The 21,575-nt window shown below is 36.5% G+C and overlaps 1 protein-coding gene across 1 annotated transcript in view; it reads left to right on the forward strand.

The window, feature by feature from the left end:
• efna3a (ephrin-A3a) overlaps positions 1-21,575 on the forward strand; it is an 89,480-nt gene that overhangs the window by 54,651 nt on the left and 13,254 nt on the right. The window lies entirely within an intron of this gene.

Here is a 21,575-nt window from a genome sequence, read left to right on the forward strand (position 1 = left end):
TCAGCTGGTTCTTTTCACTGAACCTATTGACCTGGCTGGAACGATTCCTTCAACTCAGATCTTTTCATCATGAATTCAAAGGGGCATACAGGAATAGAGTATTGTCATATTGGGTACATTTATGGTTCTTAGTTAGTTTTTCTAATAGTTTTTTAGAAATGGACAACTATGATACAGTAGCTATGAATTGTTATTATATCAAAAATACATACAAATTTTATTCTGCAGAGGAAAGGCTTACTGTTTTGGAATAACGTGAGGGTGAGTAAATAATGGTTGCATTTTCATTTCAAGATGAGCTATTACTTTAAATATAATAATATAGAAATGTTCTAGTAATTTTCTTGCAGTCGATGGATCTCAAATACAGATACCGGCACCCAGCACAAAGCAATTAAATAAAGCAATGGTTTACATTACTCTCAATTTGTTTCAGAAAAGAGGGGCACTCACCTTAATAAATTATGTGATGCCTGCTTTTGTGTTGAGGTAATACTCCGTGATAAGGCTTGGAGTGCAAGAAAAAAATGTTGCATTAAAAAGCCATTCACAGTTGATGAAAAACAATAACAAACATAAACCCTCTGTGACGTATATTATGGTACATTAGGGAATGGTAATAATATTTCAGTTTAAGTGCATTATTCAACTGCTCAGAAAGAAAAGGTACTGATAAGGCCTTTTCGACAAATCACAAGTTTTTTTGACTATTCATATCAATCGTTTCATATCTGGAATGCCATTTTGGGACATGAATGGATAGAAGCACTTGGAAATCGGTTTCCAAAAACTGTAGCGACTCTGACTCAGTGTTCTGTCCTCACAATCACTTGGTCATGAATCTCTGTAAAAACCTGGCGTTAGTGTGTCCGCTGGCACAGATGCCTTCCGCTCGCCTGGGCAGCTGCTCCCATTCACTCAGCTCATCACAAACAACCCCAGACGTTAAACCATTGCTTTCCTCATCTAAATTAGCAAACAATCATTTCCAATCGTCTCTGCGCACCTGGAAAATGCAAATTGCCATCAACTCCCTTCATGGATTCAGTCCTTTTTTTAAATCCTCAGGCTGACTTGGAAGTGAGAACTAGGTTTGAACAAGGTCGGCCAAGAGTGAGTACAGTTCAGCATGGACACCAGATCGCCACCATATCCATCCAAATCATGCCTTTTTGTGGTTATACAATTTTTTTTTTAAATAATTTAACCTCAAACTGTCCTTTATAGGGGAGACCAGGGTAAGTTGCCCCCTTTTTTTTTCCAGGGAATGTTTCTCAGGACAGGTATATAACATGTGTGTGTGTGTGTGTGTATATATATATATATATATATATAGCTTCATAAAAATAAAAAAAAAACGTACACTCACTTTTTCTGGAGGTGAAGCTGGATCATTGATATTTTTCAGTTCAAATAACTTGTAAAAGTGCATGTTGCATCCGTTGACCCTTTTAAGTAATATTTCTGTCACAGTTTCTGTAAGTTAAACCAAACTTTTATTTTGAGGGGTTGTTGTGAAGCCCTTAAGTTTCTGTTTGTATATGATATACGGGGAAGTTGTGGCCTAGTGGTTAGAGAGTATGACCCTCACCCTAAGGTTGTGGGTTCCAGTCACGGGCCAGCAGCACCACGACTGAACCCCCATCTGACCTATATAACCTATATATATTATACAGTACAGACCAAAAGTTTGGACACACCTTCTCATTCAAAGAGTTTTCTTTATTATAATGACTATGAAAATTGTAGAGTCACACTGAAGGCATCAAAACTATGAATTAACACATGTGGAATTATATATGGAATTATATACATAACAAAAAAGTGTGAAACAACTGAAAATATGTCATATTCTAGGTTCTTCAAAGTAGCCACCTTTAGCTTTGATTACTGCTTTGCACACTCTTGGCATTCTCTTGATGAGCTTCAAGAGGTAGTCACCTGAAATGGTCTTCCAACAGTCTTGAAGGAGTTCCCGAGAGATGCTTAGCACTTGTTGGCCCTTTTACCTTCTGTCTGCGGTCCAGCTCACCCCTAAACCATCTCAATTGGGTTCAGGTCCGGTGACTGTGGAGGCCAGGTCATCTGCAGCACCCCATCACTCTCCTTCTTGCTCAAATAGCCCTTGATGCCTTCAGTCTGACTCTACAAGTCACCTGAAATGGTCTTCCAACAGTCTTGAAGGAGTTCCCCGAGAGTTTTCATGAAAATAAAGAAAACTCTTTGAATGAGAAGGTGTGTATATAATACGTGTGTGTGTATGTGTATGTATGTTAAGGGGTATGTGTGAGTGTGTGTGTGTGTGTGTTAACTAAAAAAAGTTGCAATTGACAGGCATAAATTAATAATTTTTAACACAAATACAATATGTGACAGTTATGGGAGAAGTTGAAATATGGGCATTTATTATTTGCATTTTGAGGTAAAAATGGTCTTCATTTCCACCAATATTATATATAGTTTTCCCTTGGAAAATATGTAGTTCATTATGCACACATTGACGTTTTGTCCCCATGCCCCAATAACTTTTTCTGTACTTGGCTAAACTACAATAAAAAATTTTTTGAAGATACATGTCATTCACCTTAGTTTGCATTTGTACTATATATATGTTGTGATTTGTCAACATTGATGGCAGATTAAAAAAATAATAATAATAATTTAAGCCATTATTTTTACATTCCATCTGGCTGGAAGTTGCTTTATTTATTTGCCAAAGTCAATTTTCATTCACATTTGGTGCTCATCAAGTGTGACTTTTGGACCATAAACAGTTTTAAACATGAAGTGTCATAAGGCTGATCTTGACCAATTAAGTCAGTAAGCAAGAAAGCAGCGTGGCACTGGAGAGAAATTACATGCTGTCCAGCTCGCAGCATTTAGTGTGTTACATTTCACTGCGTTTCAGTTTTAATGTTTCAATTTACAGGCTCAGAGCTCTCCTTCCTCCCTCACATGCATTAAAATGGATGGGTGTTATCTAACGTAAGACACGTAACCTCAAACAGGGGGTGACTCTGCATGCATCAGTGCCCAGACAGTCTCCTTTAGACTTCATACACCCTCCTGCATACTGGAGTAGATCTGGTTTCTTTGCCTCTCGCTCCTTTTCCTCTCCTTTCTTTTTCCCTCTCTGCAATACTAATCGCTCCAAACACCAGCAGTGAAGTTCTCACCGTGCTGGTAGGATCTCTCTTGGTGAAGGTCATGGGCATAACATGGCACACACGTTCATTATTAACATTCACCTCCTCACCCTCCTTCTCCCGGTTTTTCTTCGTCTTCACTTTTCTGCAGTCTTTGTCTCTTTTGTTGTCTCTGCTAACTTAAACCCACCCTCACTCTTCCTCTTTCTGCCATGTTTCCATGTCCAACAGACCACTGATGTGCCGCTGCGGCATTTATACTAGCAAAGTGGTCGTTGTAAAGCTGCTCCCTGACAGGAGAGATGCAGCTTTTATTTACAAGAAGTGTGTTCACCCTTAAAACTGGCTCTCTGACAGTCTTTTGGTGTATATTGAATAGTGGGCGAAAGCGCTGATGTCTGAGTGAATGAGTTCTTGGTTCTTAAAATGTTGAGTCCGACCGTTTCCACCTGTATGACCAAACTGTGATGTGGACCAATTCTGAACATCAATGTGTGCTAACCCTTTGACAGAAGCATTGCCTTCTCTTATGTGATACTTTGACTGGTTACAGTTCAATACTTCAAAACATTTACTGAGGAAGGATGCCTGAAATTGACACTATTTCAAAGAAATACTGTTCAGTGACATTTTACTTAAAGCCTCTATGTATAATGCATTAAGAAAATATTCATAATGTACACTGTGATGGTGTTCTTTTCATAAATTATTGTAACCAAAGTTAAACTGCAATTGTAATGTTTGAAGGTTTTTAATAATGCATTTTGCTTTCTAAATGTATGCCAGTGAATAGATATGTATTATAAATGTATTATAACAATTATCATGAGATTATACAATGCATTATAAGGCATAATTAGTAAATTCAGAGTACTTTTAAAATGCAATTTATTTAAAGGCTTTAAGTAAAGTTTTACCAAACTTTCTATTCTGCAATAAAGTCATTTCCACTTTTTCTTTTTACATTTTAACAATATTTCCTAATGTATTGTTTTTACTGTATTTTTGTTCAAATAAATACAACCTAGAAACAACTATGAGAATTATAAAAAATAAAATAAATCTTGCTGATTCAAAACAGTTTATATGTATTATTTATTATAATTTTTTTTTTTTACTTTTTCTTGTTTTTTCTTCTTTCTTTTTCTTTTTATTGTGTCATCAAATTCAAAGTGTTCTTTAGAAAGAACATTTTTAATATCTGGAACTACAGTACTAATAAATGTATACATTTTTTGCGTTATATGTTTAATAAAATGAACCTTTTCAGAAATCCTCTTTCCTGTTCCTGCAGCTCTGCTGTGTTTAAACAGTATTCATGTCTAAATAGGACCATTATCTTTCACTTTCCTTCTTTTTCTTCACTTTTCCTTCCATGTTGTCCATATCTGGACACACACAGCTCTTTTTTTTTTACCTCTGACTTCCTCATTTCCATCCATCCCTGGGCTTATCCCTGAATCCCTTCATCTTCCCCCTTCTGTCTTTTCCTAGCTGCTGTTTCCATGTGTTCCTGTATCTCTCTTTGTCACTTTCTCTCCCTCACCCTGTCCCTCCGCTGTGTCCCGTTTTCCCTGGTGTAATGAGATGGCTGTGTTGGGCCAGGTCAGCGCCTCTCTCTCTATCTCTCTCTTTGAGAAACAGTATAGCAGAGTTAGGAAAGGGAGATTAGGCACATCAAACCTTAGTAGCCTCAGTGCACAATGGGCAGTCTGGGTATTTTTAGATGACTATTTCACATTCTGCAGGTCCCACAGATTGAGTGTCGACTGCAGGCTTACACACACACACACACACACACACACACAAAGTGAGAGAACGAGAAAGGTTAACCTGCATGCCAACTCACAGACATATACAAACACTTAAAAAATAAAAAACAGCTTCCTGTGGCTGGAACAAACACCTATGTTTATATCAGTGTAGCCAGAGACAAAAACAACACATTTCTCACAGAATGATTCTTTTTTAACTCGGTCTCATTAGCTGTGTTCCAAACCCTAGTGAGCTTCCTTGTAGTCTACTATCTACAGTACATAGGCAGCTGTCTTTTAGGGAAGCATCCAACTAAAATGAAATCTCATAAGTAGTCGGAATTTTCAGATTTTTTTTATTCTTGAGAAAATGGGATTTTATCATGTTAAAATGTTAAATGAAGCCAGTTTCACTTCATTCTTATCAGCAGTCAAAGGTATAGCATAATTATACTAAATATTCCATTGCGTAAACAAATGGCTGTTCTATTTCTGCTGAGTTCTGTGTTTAGATTCCATAAGGGCCTGCTCATAAGTGACTGAATTGGAACGCTCTACATAGGCAGCAAGTCAGCACACAAATAGCCTCACAGACTTGACTCACTGTTTATTCCATTTGTTTGATATTAGTTGAATGCTGGTATACAGTAGCTTTAGCTAACAACATGATAGTCTTATAAACATAAATGTGGAGTGAACAGTAGCATAGCCAGAAAAGAGACTCTGGGTGTGCATATGAAAATCTGGGTGTGCCACATTTATTGTCAGATTACTGTGCAAAATTATGGGATGGTATTTTTGTCGCACTGCTTCCGTCCAACCATACTCCTAGTGGTAATTTGCAGGTCGTGTCAAAATGTAGTTAATTGTTAAATGTAATAATTTTCTTGCTTATACGATAATTTTGAACTTCTGGTACCATACTTGGACATTTCCAATCTGGCAACACTGTCTGTTGATGTTGGGTCTGGGGAGGGAGAAACATCCTCATCAGGTGTAACGTTAAGGCCTTGTGTCCGGCTGTCCATCAAGCCAAGGTTTTTTGCTAAAAAAAAATTAAGAAAGGAGCTCTGCGACATATTGCTAGCTAGCAATTTGCAATCAAAAATTATCTGTTTATATATTGGATTCTTATTTCTGTGCCCCTAAGAGTATGATTTAGAATGTTCAGTGACGTCACAGAACTACCAGATTCAAACAGCTTTCACGCGTTGGCTGGCGCTGAGCCAGAGACAGATGCGCTCAGCCCTTGTCATAATTAATATGCAGTGTTTTCAACCACATAATGTTTATTTTAGGTTTCATACATTTAAATATACATAATCACAGTAAAACAATACATTGGTAGTTTGTAAAATACACACTGATGTCTATGAAAGCAGCAAAAACTATCTAATCAAATGTAATTTGGCGACGCGTTTTATTCATAAATCAGACACACATAGCAGAACAATAAATTTTACTTTATTCTTCGTCCAGTTCAACAGCTACTTACTTTCATGTACTTTGGGAATTCAAGTGCTGTAGGCTACGTTAAATATGGCTGACAGGACTCTGAACTGCAGCGCTCATCTCGTTATAGATCAAGATAATTTATAAAGGTTTTTAAACGAAGAATCGGAATATCACATAGTTGACATGGTAAGCAAGTTTGTGTATATATTTTAATAAAAAATGAAAAACTAAATAAAACGAATACCGATACATCTGGCAGTGATCCTCAAATCTGGCTCGCGAGAGCCACTTTCCTGCAAGTTTAGCTCTAACCCTAATCAAACACGCATGAGTTTGCTAATCAGTGTCTTAAGGATCATTAGAAAATCACAGGCAGGTGTGTTTAATTGGAGTCGGAGCTAAACTCTGCAGGAAAGTGGATCTCGCGAGCCAGATTTGAGGATCACTGTGTTAGTGGCTGCAGTGTGTCACGTGACAATCATGATGCGTCGCTATGGAAACAAGGGGTCAGTTAAAATATTTGTAATTTACGCGTGAAAGGATTGATTTAAAAATATGTATATTTTCTAAGTAAACAACAATAGCCCAAGTTTAGTAAACATTTTTTATTGAGACTATAAAAAATAATTCTGCATCTATTTTTAGGTGTGCCCGCTGCCACTGTGGGTGGCACCGGCACACCCTGGCACACCCGTGGCTACGCCACTGGGAGTGAAAATCAATTTTTTGTCATAGTTTTGATATTTATTTAATTAATTAATTTGTTAGTAGTAGTAGTAATAGTTGAAGTAGTAGTATTTTACATTCACTTTGCACATTCACAAATATTTTTTTTCCATTATACTTGCAATGCATTTTTGGATTTTTTCATCTTTCAAGAATGGACAAGGACATGCTGCCTTCCATTCTGGCCAATACAAATGTGTTTGTGTTTGACCCTGGACCACAAAAACCAGTCATAAGATGTATTTTTATACATTATCTTAAAGCTTTCCATTGATTTATGGTTTGTTAGGATTGGACAATATTTGGGATGAGACAAAACTATTTGAAAATCTGGAATCTAAGGGTGCAAAAAAATAAATTATGAGAAAATTACTTTTAAAGTTGTCCAAATGAAGTTCTCAGCAAAGCATATTACTAATCAACGTTTAAATATGTTTAAGGTAGGAAATTTACAAAACATTTTCATGGAACATGATCTTTACTTGATATCCTAATGATTTCTGGCAAAAAAGAAAATGTATACTTATAGAATGTATTTTTGACTATTGCTATAAATATACTCATGCTACTTACAGTATGATTGTTTTTTTGGTCCAGGGTCATTAAAATATACTATATATTAATTTACACTATACATTTATTTCAATTATATTATATTTATTTTAATTATATGTAAATTATATATATATATATATATATATATATATATATATATATACAGTATATCATGAAAAGGAAATATAGTACTTAAAAGAAAAAAAGAATGCTAAATAATCTCAAGAAAGGGCATCAGTCACAATGCTTTTTGCACCTTTAATTTGAAAAATCTCTAGGTTATGGGACACTGGTTCATGTTGTACATATTGGACAAAACAGTGAGTGGGTTATGGCCAGTCAAAACAGCAACAGGTATATTAGTGGAACCAATGTAATCTATAAAATATTGTAAAGCCTGAAGAACAATTTATTATTATTATTATTTTAAGTTTATTTGCATTTTTAAAATATTTCTGCATTTTTTTCACACAGTACAGTAGAGACAAAGTGATCATACCAAATGAGGAAAGGAACTGAACCTGACACCCAAAAGCCATAATTGAACATTTTGGAAGTCAAAAGCAGTTGAGCACCACTGTCTTGATGCTATTTTAAAGGCATTTGGAACAGCTTTTACGTCGTGAACACTATGATGTTGTCTAGGTAGGCAGCTCAGTAGGTTTTTGAACAAGACTATTGTTTGACAGGTGGGACTGTTGGTAAGTAGAGTAATTAACACTGATTAGATGAGCTAACGATGCTTTCACACATTGTGTGTGTGTGTGTGTGTTTGTGTAGCATATGTGAGGATTATCATTTGTTCTTTTGTGCAGAAGTGAAAAGGGGGAAGAAACAGCTGTGGCAGGGAAAACAAAGAAACTGGCAGAAAGTGGATTTGTGCAACGCATCTAAAAATCTATAACATTCTTCTTTTTTTAATTTCTTAGTGTATTTATAGTTAGTACTGTGGCATTAAGTAATGAACACATCTAATATACCTGTATTTTCTTAAAAGGACAGTTCACCCAAAAATTAACATTGTCACTCGCTCTCATTTGGTTCCAAACCTGTATGACTTGACTTCTGCGAACACGAATATGTTTTCCCTTGTCTGCTGCCTTTGACTTTCCACAAAAGAACAAAAGTCATACAGTTTGAGTAAATGATGACAGAATGCTTATTTTGAGGAAACAATTTCTGTAAATCCAAGCAGATGATGTTAGACTTACACAGACACAGAAAGCAAGATCCCGACAGTGGAGCTGAGTAGACAGATGAGTTTTTTTTTACGAAGACACCAAGCCCAGCACAACACTAACTCAACAACCCACTAGCACCTTGATTTATGTCTTCCTGCCTGATATAGTGCTTCAGAAGTAGCCACCCAAACACAAAGCACCCAGATTACATGTGTTTCTGTGTGGAGTGTCACCCATGTGATTATAACCCTATGGCTCGCGATTCTTCACTCAAACTGGCAGGAACCGCTCGTGTGCTTCTGGAGGGTCTCTAGCAAGGCTTATGCTGCTGGAGTTACTTGCTGATTAGCCCTTGGGCAGAGACTGAACACAAATTGCTTTGGGGTTTCTATTGGCTCCTGAACTAATAACCCATTTGCTGGATCCTAGGGTATGTGTATATATAAATGTCTATACACACAGGTGCATGCGTGCTTTCTCAAACTGTAATTGTCATCAAAATATATCCCAAATGCCCAGCGTGCACAGAGGCTGCTGTTTGATGTGAACGTATGCGCTCAGGGGGCGGCAGTCATTTGCCACGAGCAAACAAACATAATGCGCACTGCAGCAGCTGCTCGTATATAACGGCCCATGTGAGCGACGAGGTTTACATTCAGTAGTCGCTGAATTTATGGGCCATTTATGGTTTAGTAGCTTGATTCATTGTGAAATCCTGGCGCTAATGCTCCTGGCAAGTAATGCTCCGGCCCCTGAGGTTCCCCTTAGGGTGTGGGTGGATGACAACACACCAGACAAGGATTCACTGTCGGCTCCCACTCACACACATCGACACAGGAAAGCAGTATGTTACATTAATCATCAGAGATGGGACCAAGTCACACATGTGCAAGTCTCAAGTAAGTCTCAAGTCTTAACCTTCAAGTCTCAAGTAAGTCCCAAGTATTTTTTTCTTGGGCAAGTCAAGTCAAGTCAAGTCACAAGCTATGTCAAGTCAAGTCCAAGTCAAGTCACCTTAATATTGTTATTTTACCTGCAGAATCTGATCTTAATAAAGTTAAAAGACAAGATATAAGTAACTGTCAGTAAATTAAAATAATTTGGATTTGCATTGTAAATACTCATGTTCAGTAAAATACATCATGGAATCAAACAAAATTGTAACTTCCTAAAATTATTTATTTTTCACTTCTGCCAACAGTGTTTGAAATGTTTTACATTTTCAACATTGAGTCCATAAAACAAATAACAGCTAAACATCCAACAGACTCCTCTCTGAACACCTCTCTCTCTCTCTCTCTCAAACACAGTTTACATACAACATTAAACTGTTACATTTCTCCTCTCTCTCTCTCTCTCTCACACACACACACACACACACACACTCTCTCTCTCTCTCAGAGTATAGAATATAAATATGACGTATTTTCAGTTGTTTCATACTTTTTTGTTATGTACAGTACAGACCAAAAGTTTGGAAACACCTTCTCATTCAAAGAGTTTTCTTATTTTCATGACTATGAAAATTGTAGATTCACACTGAAGGCATCAAAACTATGAATTAACACATGTGGAATTATATATGGAATTATATACATAACAAACAAGTGTGAAACAACTGAAAATATGTAATATTCTTGGTTCTTCAAAGTAGCCACTTTTTGTTTTGATTACTGCTTTGCACACTCCTGGCATTCTCTTGATGAGCTTCAAGAGGTAGTCACCTGAAATGGTCTTCAACAGTCTTGAAGGAGTTCCCCGAGAGATGCTTAGCACTTGTTGGCCCTTTTGCCTTCTGTCTGCGGTCCAGCTCACCCCTAAACCATCTCAATTGGGTTCAGGTCCGGTGACTGTGGAGGCCAAGTCATCTGGAGCAGCACCCCATCACTCTCCTTCTTGGTCAAATAGCCCTTGATGCCTTCAGTGTGACTCTACAATTTACATAGTCATGAAAATAAAGAAAACTCTTTGAATGAGAAGGTGTGTCCAAACTTTTGGTCTGTACTGTACATAACAAAACAGTATGAAACAACTTAAAATACGTCATATTTATATTCTGTACTGTATATATATATATATATATATATATATATATATATATATATATATATATATGCACTTCTCATGATTGGGTAATCGCGGCAGCTACATTAGTTTTTCTGATTAATTGTTTTGCTCTATGAGAAAGACAAGGTAACAAAATATTCGGGGCCGTTCACATCACGTCTTTTGCGCGCGCAAGTTCGTTATTTCCAATGTAGGCGCGCGGTATGCGCGCTCATAATGGAAGCAACGCGCGCGCGTCGCACCGCATCCAGTTAAAAACATCTAAACTTTTCAGAATGCCGCAAGCGCACCGCAGGTCATGTGACAATAACTAACCAATCAGCTTCATCCTTTCCCGTATCAACGTTGAAAGCTCAGCTAAAATGAAGGAACAGCTGTTCATAGCTGTATATGGATTGCCATTTTGAAACGAATTTAGTAGCAGAGCTACTGCGAGCGATTTTTAGTGCTGCAAATCCATTTATACTTTGCTGAAATTTCCGCATCTTCATTGAGAGAGAGCGTGTCATGGATGCTTAGCAACGACAGACGCCCCAGGAGCACTTCTGTCCGAGCGCTTTGGAAAGAAGGAGAAAGCGGCGCGACTAGCGTTTTCCACGCGTTTTTAGGCGCGAACTATTGAAGACAAAAGCGATGACCCTCGGTACCTCTCAGGCTGACATGTTGATGTGATGTGATATCTGATTTAAGTGGGCGTGGTGTGCGTAAGGTAGAGAGGGCATGACTGACGATAGTGTCCTGATCCAGTCACGACGCTATTCTCAGCCTGCGCTCCAGCTGAGTAATCAACTTTATTTAAAAAAATAATTTATATATTTTATATTCAAACTGAAAACATGATGTGATTAACACTCAAGTCATTCAAGTCATCGTGTCTCAAGTCAAGTCAAGTCCCGAGTCTTTAACTTCCAAGTCCGAGTCAAGTCTCAAGTCCTAAAAATAGCGACTCGAGTCGACTCGAGTCCAAGTCACCAAGTCACAAGTCCCCATGTCTGTTAATCATCACAAATGTGATTCAAAGGGATTTCGCCAGTCTTCTGTTTGCTTTTGCTTCTTCAGTTTTGTTCTCGCAGAAATGAGGCTTGCATTTCAAATGCAAATTCTTGCTGAAGGGTTTTATTCTAAAATCTTGTCACTTTTTTGACTGTAGAGAAAAAAAAAACTAAATAGAATAATAGTGATTGTGAGAGCTTAAAATATGAAGTAAAGTCACATTGTGTAAGATATATACATATACTGTATACGTAGGTAGAATTTAGAGAAAAGTTATAGGCTATCAAGTTGCAGGAAGAAAACTGTAGTTATGAGATATAAAGTCATAATTTCTAGATATGAGGTAAATTTAGAGAACCAGGCACAACTACAATTTAATTACATTTAAAATAAATAAAGTTGCAATTGTGAAGTAAAAAAAATATATATATAAACTACTGTTTTTTAATAAATTATTATTTTAATTCACCAAGTAAGCATTAAATTAATTTGAAAAAAGTTACATTTTTATTATATATATATATATATATATATATATATATATATATATATATATATATATATATATATATATATATATATATATATATGTATTATTTTTTTTCTTTTTTCATTTTTTTCCCCAAATAAATTCAATTTCTATTCATCAGAGAATCCTGAAAAAAATGTAGCACTTTCCATAAAAATATGAAATAAATGCATTTTAAAAAAATCTTACTGACTTCAAACTTTGAATGGTAGTGTGTAAGTAATTAATTTTAATGATTAATAAATAATTGCATATACAGTACAGTCACATCATGAGATATATAGTTAAAACTGTGGTAATGTCTTAATTATGAGAAATGACATTGCTTATGTGAGATATACGGGTGCAGTTACGAGAAATAAAGTTAATTTCTAAACTCTAAATCTAAACTTAATCTTTTACATCTAAAGCACACACGCTAACCGCATTTGTCTCTCCATGGTATTTTCTAACACACACTTAACTTTTGGCATGAAACCTAGTTATGCCACAGCTTCGTTAGCATACAGAGAGAGCAAATGTATCCTCAGGGATATGTAAAACAAAGCATCCCTGGATGGCGTCCCAATACGTCCAAAGAAATCTGCAATAATAAGACAGGATTCGCATTTAACTCCAACATTGCAATCAAGCTACGGAGCTCTCACTTGATTTCACAAGGTCTTCAGAAGCCTCGCATCTCCAGCCGTCCTAGTTACAAACTAGCCAAAAACACCCCGTAATTTCAAAGTTGTAGGTGTCTAGCTTTCAAACCCTGGCTAATTTACAGCACCATTACCAGTTTAGCAGGGAACTAAGAGGAACAGTTGCACCCTCTGACATTTCGTACCTCTGAAGAGCCATTAAGACAAATAGCCTCTCCCACTCTCCGCTCACTTGATGAAGGACACTGACCTTCTGATGGGGGCCTTATTTGATGTGAACCTGATAGCACCATCTTTCCAGCAGACAGATCCCACCTCTATTCCCAGAATGCCTTTGGGAGACAGTCTGATGTAATGGGAGTTATATAAGTTAGCTGTACATTCTCTTCAGTGCTGAGAGAGAGGGAGGTGACGACAGACAGAAAGAGAGAGAGAGAGAGTGTGTCGGAGATTGTTGTAAATTTTTAATTTATTTGGTGCAGCGGCAGCCGCTGTGTCCTGCACCTCATGCACTAACGCTCCGGCTACATCAGACTCGCACCACAGCGCCATCAGATCCGTGTGTGTGCGCGTACACACGCATGCGCCTTTGTTATTGTGTACAAAGTGTAAATAATTACACAAGCTTTCTGGTTGGCTGCTCTAGCTCAGGGGTGTTTGAACAGTTATTTTAAAAGGTTGGTTATTTTTATGATACAATCAAATATTCATGGGGGATAGAGGTTTTACAATGATGCACCCATTCGTGGAAGAGCGGTTATGTGTGTGTGTGTGTGTGTGCATGCATGAACAAAGACATTTAAGCACATTAGATATGTGCGAATTACTTTGAATTAGTTTAAATCATGTTAATCTGTAGTTTTAAACACTCTCTAAAAGGTCAAGTGTGTAATTTGTGTGCCGCTAGCATAATTAAGCTGAATTTATAAACAGGTTTTTGGGTTTCTACCACTTACTGATTTAAAGAGGTGCAGATATAGGGAAGATTTTTAGAGGGGAATAGATCAGGTTCAAATCTTCTTCTCCAATGTGATCACCAAGGCCTAATATTTTATGAGGACATGTCGCTCACTATGAAACGAGTATAGGGTTGGAATAAGGTGGAACATTTCCAGCAAATTTAGATTTTTTGGTATATCCCAGGAAATGTTCCACCCCTTTGCAACTCTAAATGAGTATGAAATTCAACAATTTATTTTATTTTCTGTAGAATCTCACAAAAATGAATCCAGATCATCAGATTATATTGTCTTTTGTAATTTTCTTAATTTCCCTGTTTAATTAATTAATTCATTTATTTTTTATTTATATGGGAATTCATTTTCTTTTTGAGTAAAATATGACTAACACTTTCCTATGTGACTCTGACATTCACTATGGGTGCACCATATATTGATATGATAATGGTTATTAGCTAATATTAAGGTTTTGGTTGTGATTTTTGGTCTATATTGGGTATATCTGTCAGTATTTGGCCATTTAAATATGCTGGCTAATTAAATGCATATAATGCTTGGTCTTTAAATCTGTAAATAGGTACATTTAAAAAAAATACTAGCAAATTAATTTAAGTTCAGCAAGTTTCAGAATTAATATCTAATTTTCATACTTTACATTATAATGCTGTAATGCCTTGTAGCATTTAAAATCATTGATTTTAGTTTTTAGTGTTTTATTTTTAATAGAGATGCACAATAATAGATTTTATCCGATAGGCCAATATTTGCACATCATTTTGCCAATAACAGATGCCGATACCGATAGTTATATCCTTTTGTTTTAAAACAAGAAGTCTCTCCTTTGCAGAAATTATAAACAAATTATTAGTAATTTCGGTTAGTTTTGAGCAAAAAAAAAAAAAAAAAAAGCTTGTTAGAACTAATAAACATTATTAAAGTTATTTTTATTTGTATACATTACACACACTGCTGACGTGATCTTATTGTTTGCTTACTGAGAGCACATGTGAGTTATTTGTCATATCGGCAAGGCATATCGGCCAAATATTTTTCAAATCGGCTGATGCTGATGTTTACATTTTAATCCTTTATCGACTGACTCCGATAACATTCCGATATAACGTTCCAAAATAGTATAGAATTTAAGCATACAGTCAGCCGTATCAGCAGTTATCGGCCATAGCATGAAAATAATATTTTAATAATAGTGCACCCCTAGAAAATCACATTGTTCAGGGTGCAGAGGTTAGCATCATCATAATGCCTTTTCTTTAACATCTGAATCAGACAGTCTCTCCATCACCTCGTCTCTCACTCTAGAAGAGGAGAGGTAGAGCTAACACCTCCGTGTGTCAGACTTCCTGAAGAGAGTGGCGGCTCCCCATCGCATTGTTCACTTCAAAGACAGTGCTGCTCACTCTATGCTCTTTGAACAGACACAAGTGGGTCTACTGTAATTTGTCTGCCAAATAAAGCTCTTGGAGAGCGATGCGTGTATGTGCGCTACTGTAAGAGCTCAGCTGGGGATGAGACGTCTCTCAAGCATGAATAATTTACAAACTTATAAATGTTTGATACAATTGATTAGCATGTAATTGTTCTCATAATGACATCTCTAGTCTACAAGAACTGGTATTATATTGATTTATGTGTGCATGAGATGTTTGTCACTTATTTATACAGTATGTTCTTATGCAAGATTTATTTTCCTATTTTTCATACAAATCCACCGTTCAGTGTAAGATGCTTTAGGTCCTTTTTCAAAATAAATACAAGATATCAAATCAGCTGGATATGAAGTGAAATGCATCCTATTGAAAGCACGCAGATCTTTCTAGATCTCACTAAGAGGAAAAAAAGTGAAGAGGTTGAGGGTGGTAGAGGTGTATTTCCATGGCCTCTGTGAAAAGCTCTGCAACCATTTCTTTAAAACGAAACGTGTCGAGGTTAGAAACCCGAACTATCGTCCACACAAACAAACCTGAAAAGGTCACATACTCATACACTTTCAGTGTGGGTGGTTTTATCGGGAAACTGTACTTATTCACTTACTTAAGTGGCCAATATGAGCCTCTATTTCAGTTTTCTAAAGCCCTGTCTTCTGAATAATGTGTGAATGCAGTCTAGATAGAGTGGCAACAGAGATTCTTTAACCTGCTGAAGAAGAGCATTGTTCACGCAGAATAAAAGAATGTCCTTGATGTTGCAATCATCTGACAGTGTTCTGAGAAAAATCATTGAGTTCATATGAAAAAAAAGGGCCATTCGGCAATGACAGTGACTTTGTTGTGAGGTCGCTGTATTATTGATAGTCCTAACAAATAGGATGTATTGCTGTAAATATTTGATATATTTTTATTTTTATTTTATCAGATGTCAAGATGTTTTTTTTTTCGTTTGAACAACAAATGCTTCCAAAACTTAACAGACCGGAGGGCAAAACATGTTTATGCCATTTATACATGTGCAGCAGTGCATAATGATATCGTTTCTTAAACCAAATGAATATGAATCAAACTCAAGTTACTGTATATGCTTCAAGGCATCTTCTAGGCTTCATTATACTGGGAAAGACAGCACATGGACATTTCTAATACAGATAAACAAATATTGTTTTTAATAGTAATAATAATCATAACGATGCTTAGTGTTATTTAAAACATTTATGATAATGTTTTGTTTTTACGAGAAAACGAGAATTTTTTTTATACTAATACTTATATATATTTATATATATTTACATATTTATATATAATGTTTTGTCTTTTACCAAAAAAAGTTTGATTTTTGATTTTTTTATACTAATATTTGTTTTCTGTTATCACTATTATTTTTATAAATTGTTTTGTGATCTAAATGGAAACAGATTTTAATAAATTATTAATTTATTTCTTTTTTGACCTTATTTACCTATCAAGCATGAAATGCAACAGAATTCTCACTTGGTAATAAAAGGCAATAAAAATAAGTTGGTAGTCACAAGTTGTTGTTTTTATTGTTTTGTTTTTATTTTTTATTTTTTTTACCATTGGTAGTAACCATCTTGCATCACTACTTATTTGCATATAGTTAAACAGCTCAGATCTGCTCAGCCACACTGATTTGACATTGCTGTGGTCCCTCAAATCACCAGCTCTCATTGAAAATGAATGACTTATGGTCACTTTGTAGCTGCAGATCGCTATAAGTATGAACACCGACACTTAGAAACACATTTAGGTGCAGTTAAAAGCAAATTTGAACAGAGTGTTGGGCTTTATACTCAAAGCGTTTTAGCAGAACGATGCGGTTCTCAAGTTTCAACCATTATCACTGAAGATGTAAGTCTTTTTTTAGATTCTTAAGATAATGTACGGGAGATACTTCGAGAATCTCCCTCTCTCTCTCTCTCTATCTCACTTTCTCTCTCACGCTGTCTCTCTATCCACCCATGTGAATCATTCGCGGATTGCCCCCGGGAGTGAATTTTCTGTGTTATAGCTTTAACCTTTTACAGGGAATCCATCACAGTAATAGCCAGCCAAGACTGCGTCAGATACCATTTTTGCAATGTTTAAAGCTCTGAAGCAAACTGTGCACAGAGCTGCAGTTGTGTGATAAAAAACATATAATGATGTGTGGAGCTTGGCGTGGGCTAAACGAAATAGTTTGGGATGGATATCTGAGCGTTATCAACTTTTATAGAGCTGTTAAAAGGCTGTTAGATGTGGCGAATGCAGTTTTAAGGGTTGGCAAGGTGCTAATCATTCAGCTGTATGAAGCTTGTATGTACTGTAATTGGTAGTTGTATAGCATGTAATAGTATGTGGTACTTGTTTGTCAGACAAGTGAACAGCAGTGTAATTTAACAGACAGGCAGCAGAGTAATAAATATCAACAATAAGGGGCAATGTTTGAACAGTACGTTTGATACATTGAAGTTCAGCCAGAAATATTTCTTCCCTATAGTTTTCTGATACTGTATCTGTAAAAAAAGAAAGAAAAAAAAGACTTAAAATAATATAATCCGGAATTTAATATAATTTTATTTTATTATGTCAGAAATCAGTGGAAAGTAAAAAAAAAAAAAAAAAAAAAAAAGATAGCAAATAAAAAGGCCAGTAATTAAAAAAAAAAAAAAGGCATGCCACTTGATTATATCAGTTACGTGTCTCAATGAATAAAGTGTGTATATTGAAGATTTTCTTTAGCAGTTAGTGTGAAGACTCTGCCCCTGTAGCTTTTTATGCTGACGGCTGTTTATTGTATCCTCAGATGATTATTAGCTGGATACTTTGCTTCTATCTATCACTTTTATTCCTCATCTACCACCATTCTCTCCCTCCCGCACGCTTTGCCTTCTAACTAACAAGGTTTCCCTTCCCACTGAAAAGAGAATGATGATGAGACAGCAGAATGGGAAAGTGAGAAAAGAGATGAAGAGGGAAAACCATTACTCCGTTTTCACACTTCAATACATGTGCACATCCCTGGAGAGCGCTCCATCTCTCTCTCTCTCTCTCTTTCTCTCTCTCTCTCATCTGTGGGTGTCATGGGACAGACATACAGTTGCGTAACACTTATAAACACCTATAGAACATGTACATACACTGAAGAGCATAAACGCACACAGATGTGAGACACAATGATACTGTAATGTATTGTACTTCTTCAGAAAGAAAAATGCACATGAGGTTATTTTTATTACAGGAACTGCACAATCACACACATATGGATAGTTCACCCAAAAATTCTGTCATCTGCTCACCTTCATGCTGTTCCAAATCTATTTGGACCACTTTTTTTTTCTATGCAACAGAAGAAGAAGATACAACAGTTTTAAAGAATTGTGCTGGTCGCTCTTTCATGTAATTACAGGGAACTGAAGCTTTCAAGCTTCAAAATGGATGGTAAAGTAGCATAAAAGTGGACTGGTGCAAGTGTTCTGAAGTTTTATGATAGCTTTGTGTGAGGTACAGGCAAATTTAAGTTGTTCTATTGAAATCTTGGCATCTCTCTTGGTTCTCCTGTAAGTGTTCATGCGAGTTTTTGAAAGAAGTGGTGACTCAAATTTATTATTTTCAATGAATCGGCTGATCCAGTTCTTCTCGCTCATCCCTTCACTGCTAACAACACAATAGACTGACTCATACGAACGTTTTTTATGATAGTTTTATGGTGCTTTTTGTAATTTTTAATGCTTCAGTTTTCATAGAGAATAATCGTGTTTTAAGTCCCATTCTTTCTATTTGATTTAACAGAATTCGCCTACAAAAAATGACCCATTTGGACTACACCCCTCTAATTCCTGCAGTAATGACGTCACTAAAACAGTTTTTTGACTAACCTCCGCCGCCTACATGTATACACAAAAAAGGGGGCGTGGTCTTGTTGCGCTCCGACGGAGAAGAAGGAAGTGCTGCGTTTGTGTTTGTCGCCATGTCATCGAAATGCTGTTATTTTCATCTTGGAGTACAATCACCTTTGTTTGGTCTTCTCATGGACGCTGTACTTAGATATCAATGGTTACAATTTATGTTTAACTCGGTTCAAGAAAATTATAATCCACATGTAAAACTATGTGCAGCTATTTTGCTGAGGACAGCTTCTTCAATCTCAATCAGTTTAAAGATTATTATTGGAAGATGGAGCGGTTCCCTCTTTGTCTGGAGGAGGCGTTGTTTATGGACCACAACCGGTACGTGTTTTTAAATCTTTAAGTTGGTGCGTTTAAAAGTTTCTGTAACATATTACACAAAGGGCAATGCTGTTTAGCTTTGTTAAATAGATGTTAGGGATGTGCAAAAAAATCGAATGCGATTTTCATGCGCATCTCGTCAGAGATTATAAGTACATCTCCAGCAGTTTTCAAAACAAATCCTGCCCACTTGCTTCTCAAAGCTAGCCCAATCGCGTTTCCAGGAGGGCAGCGCGCGCTCAGCTGCTGTTGAATCACAACACAGGAACCGCTGGCACAATCAGAGCTCGTTACGTATTTCTGAAGGAGGGACTTTATAGAACAAGGAAGTCATCAGCCCATTTTTATGACAGTGAAAACAGCGGTATACAGATAGGTGAATTGTGTGAAAAATACTGAACACATAATGAACACGTTTTACTGCACACTGTAAACACAATCAAAGCTTCAAAAAAAGCACGAAAAACGGGACCTTTAAGAAAAATGACCAGTATACAGATTTTGCAGACATCTCATATGCTTCTGTTTTTATATGATACGATATTTTTATATGGTTTTGATGTTACGATTCGGAATGGTTTCAGTACAGCAGGCGGGAAAAAACTAAGCAAAATATATATATATGTACATCGTTGTACTATGACCTGAAAATAGTACTGATAACAAGAAATCACACTTAATTCTGTAACAGCTCTAGACTTGGCAAAATGGCGAGTCAGGTGAATGACCCAACATTTTTGGCCGATCAGAAAAACTCACTGTCTTTTTTGTGTTTGAGTTTGATGACATGACATTAGAGGGCAGAGAATTTGACAGAAGTGTAATTCAGTGTAAGTTAGCAAAATAGACTTAACTTAGTCTAAATTTACCATAGCAATTTTTCACATTTTAGAATCATAATAAAGTCATCGCAGCTATGAAATAACAAATGAAGGTTTGGAATTACGTGATGTTCAACAAATCAAGAGGTTTTTTTTCTAAATTTGAGTGTCTTTGTCTAGACATTCAATCAACCAACCCTATGAGATGCATCCTGGGACATTACTTTCATATCTTTATTTTCCTCATGGGAGCTATTGGCTGGTGCTCACACTGTGACATTTTAGTCTTTATTCCCCTTTTGGGGACATTTGGTCCCTGCAGTGTAGATAAAACCTGACCAACACACACACACACACACACACCTATCTTAACATCATCATCTTCAGGAGTGTCAAGTACATCAGTGTTCCAAATCTGTGCCTCTCCGTACCCATCTCATCCTTTGTTTTCCAACACTCTCATTTCATCTTTCCTCACTCTTTCATCTTCTCCCTTTATCTTCCTCTTTTCCACTCCTTGCCTGCTCCCTCTCCCTAAATATAGCAGCTTTGAAGCATCACTCCCCAAAACACACTGCATGACAAAAATCTTTCATTCCGTCTGTGTGTTTGAGAGCAAGAGAGAGAGAAAGCCCTAATCAAGGATGTGATTGCCATCTGTTGTGTATTGATAAAAGGCTAAGAAAGACACTGATTAAAAAAGAGGGGGGAAAAGCTGTAGGAAAAAAGAAAGCAGATACGGTGAGCAAAAGAGGAGGAGCAGAGCTATAAAGAGGACACGTGAATAATGCGCATTTTAGAAAGCAAAAAAAGAAAAAACAGCTTGCATGTGTAGTAGTACAGAAAGTGTTTAAAAAAAAAGAGAGAAAGGAAGTGTGAAGAAAGACACAGAAACCGAGGAGAAAGGGGTTAGCTGAAGAGGAACGGAGAAGGAGTGGGTGACATTTCTGATCCTCGTTTTGTAATTGAATAATAATCTCCTGTGGGACCTGGCCTAGAAGAGCGCGAGTGTGTGTATTAGCACGTTTTTCTGTGTGAGCTTGTGCGAGACAAAGAGAATCAAATGAG

This window comes from Carassius auratus, chromosome 19 (assembly GCF_003368295.1).
Source record: "Carassius auratus strain Wakin chromosome 19, ASM336829v1, whole genome shotgun sequence".
NCBI lineage: Eukaryota > Metazoa > Chordata > Actinopteri > Cypriniformes > Cyprinidae > Carassius > Carassius auratus.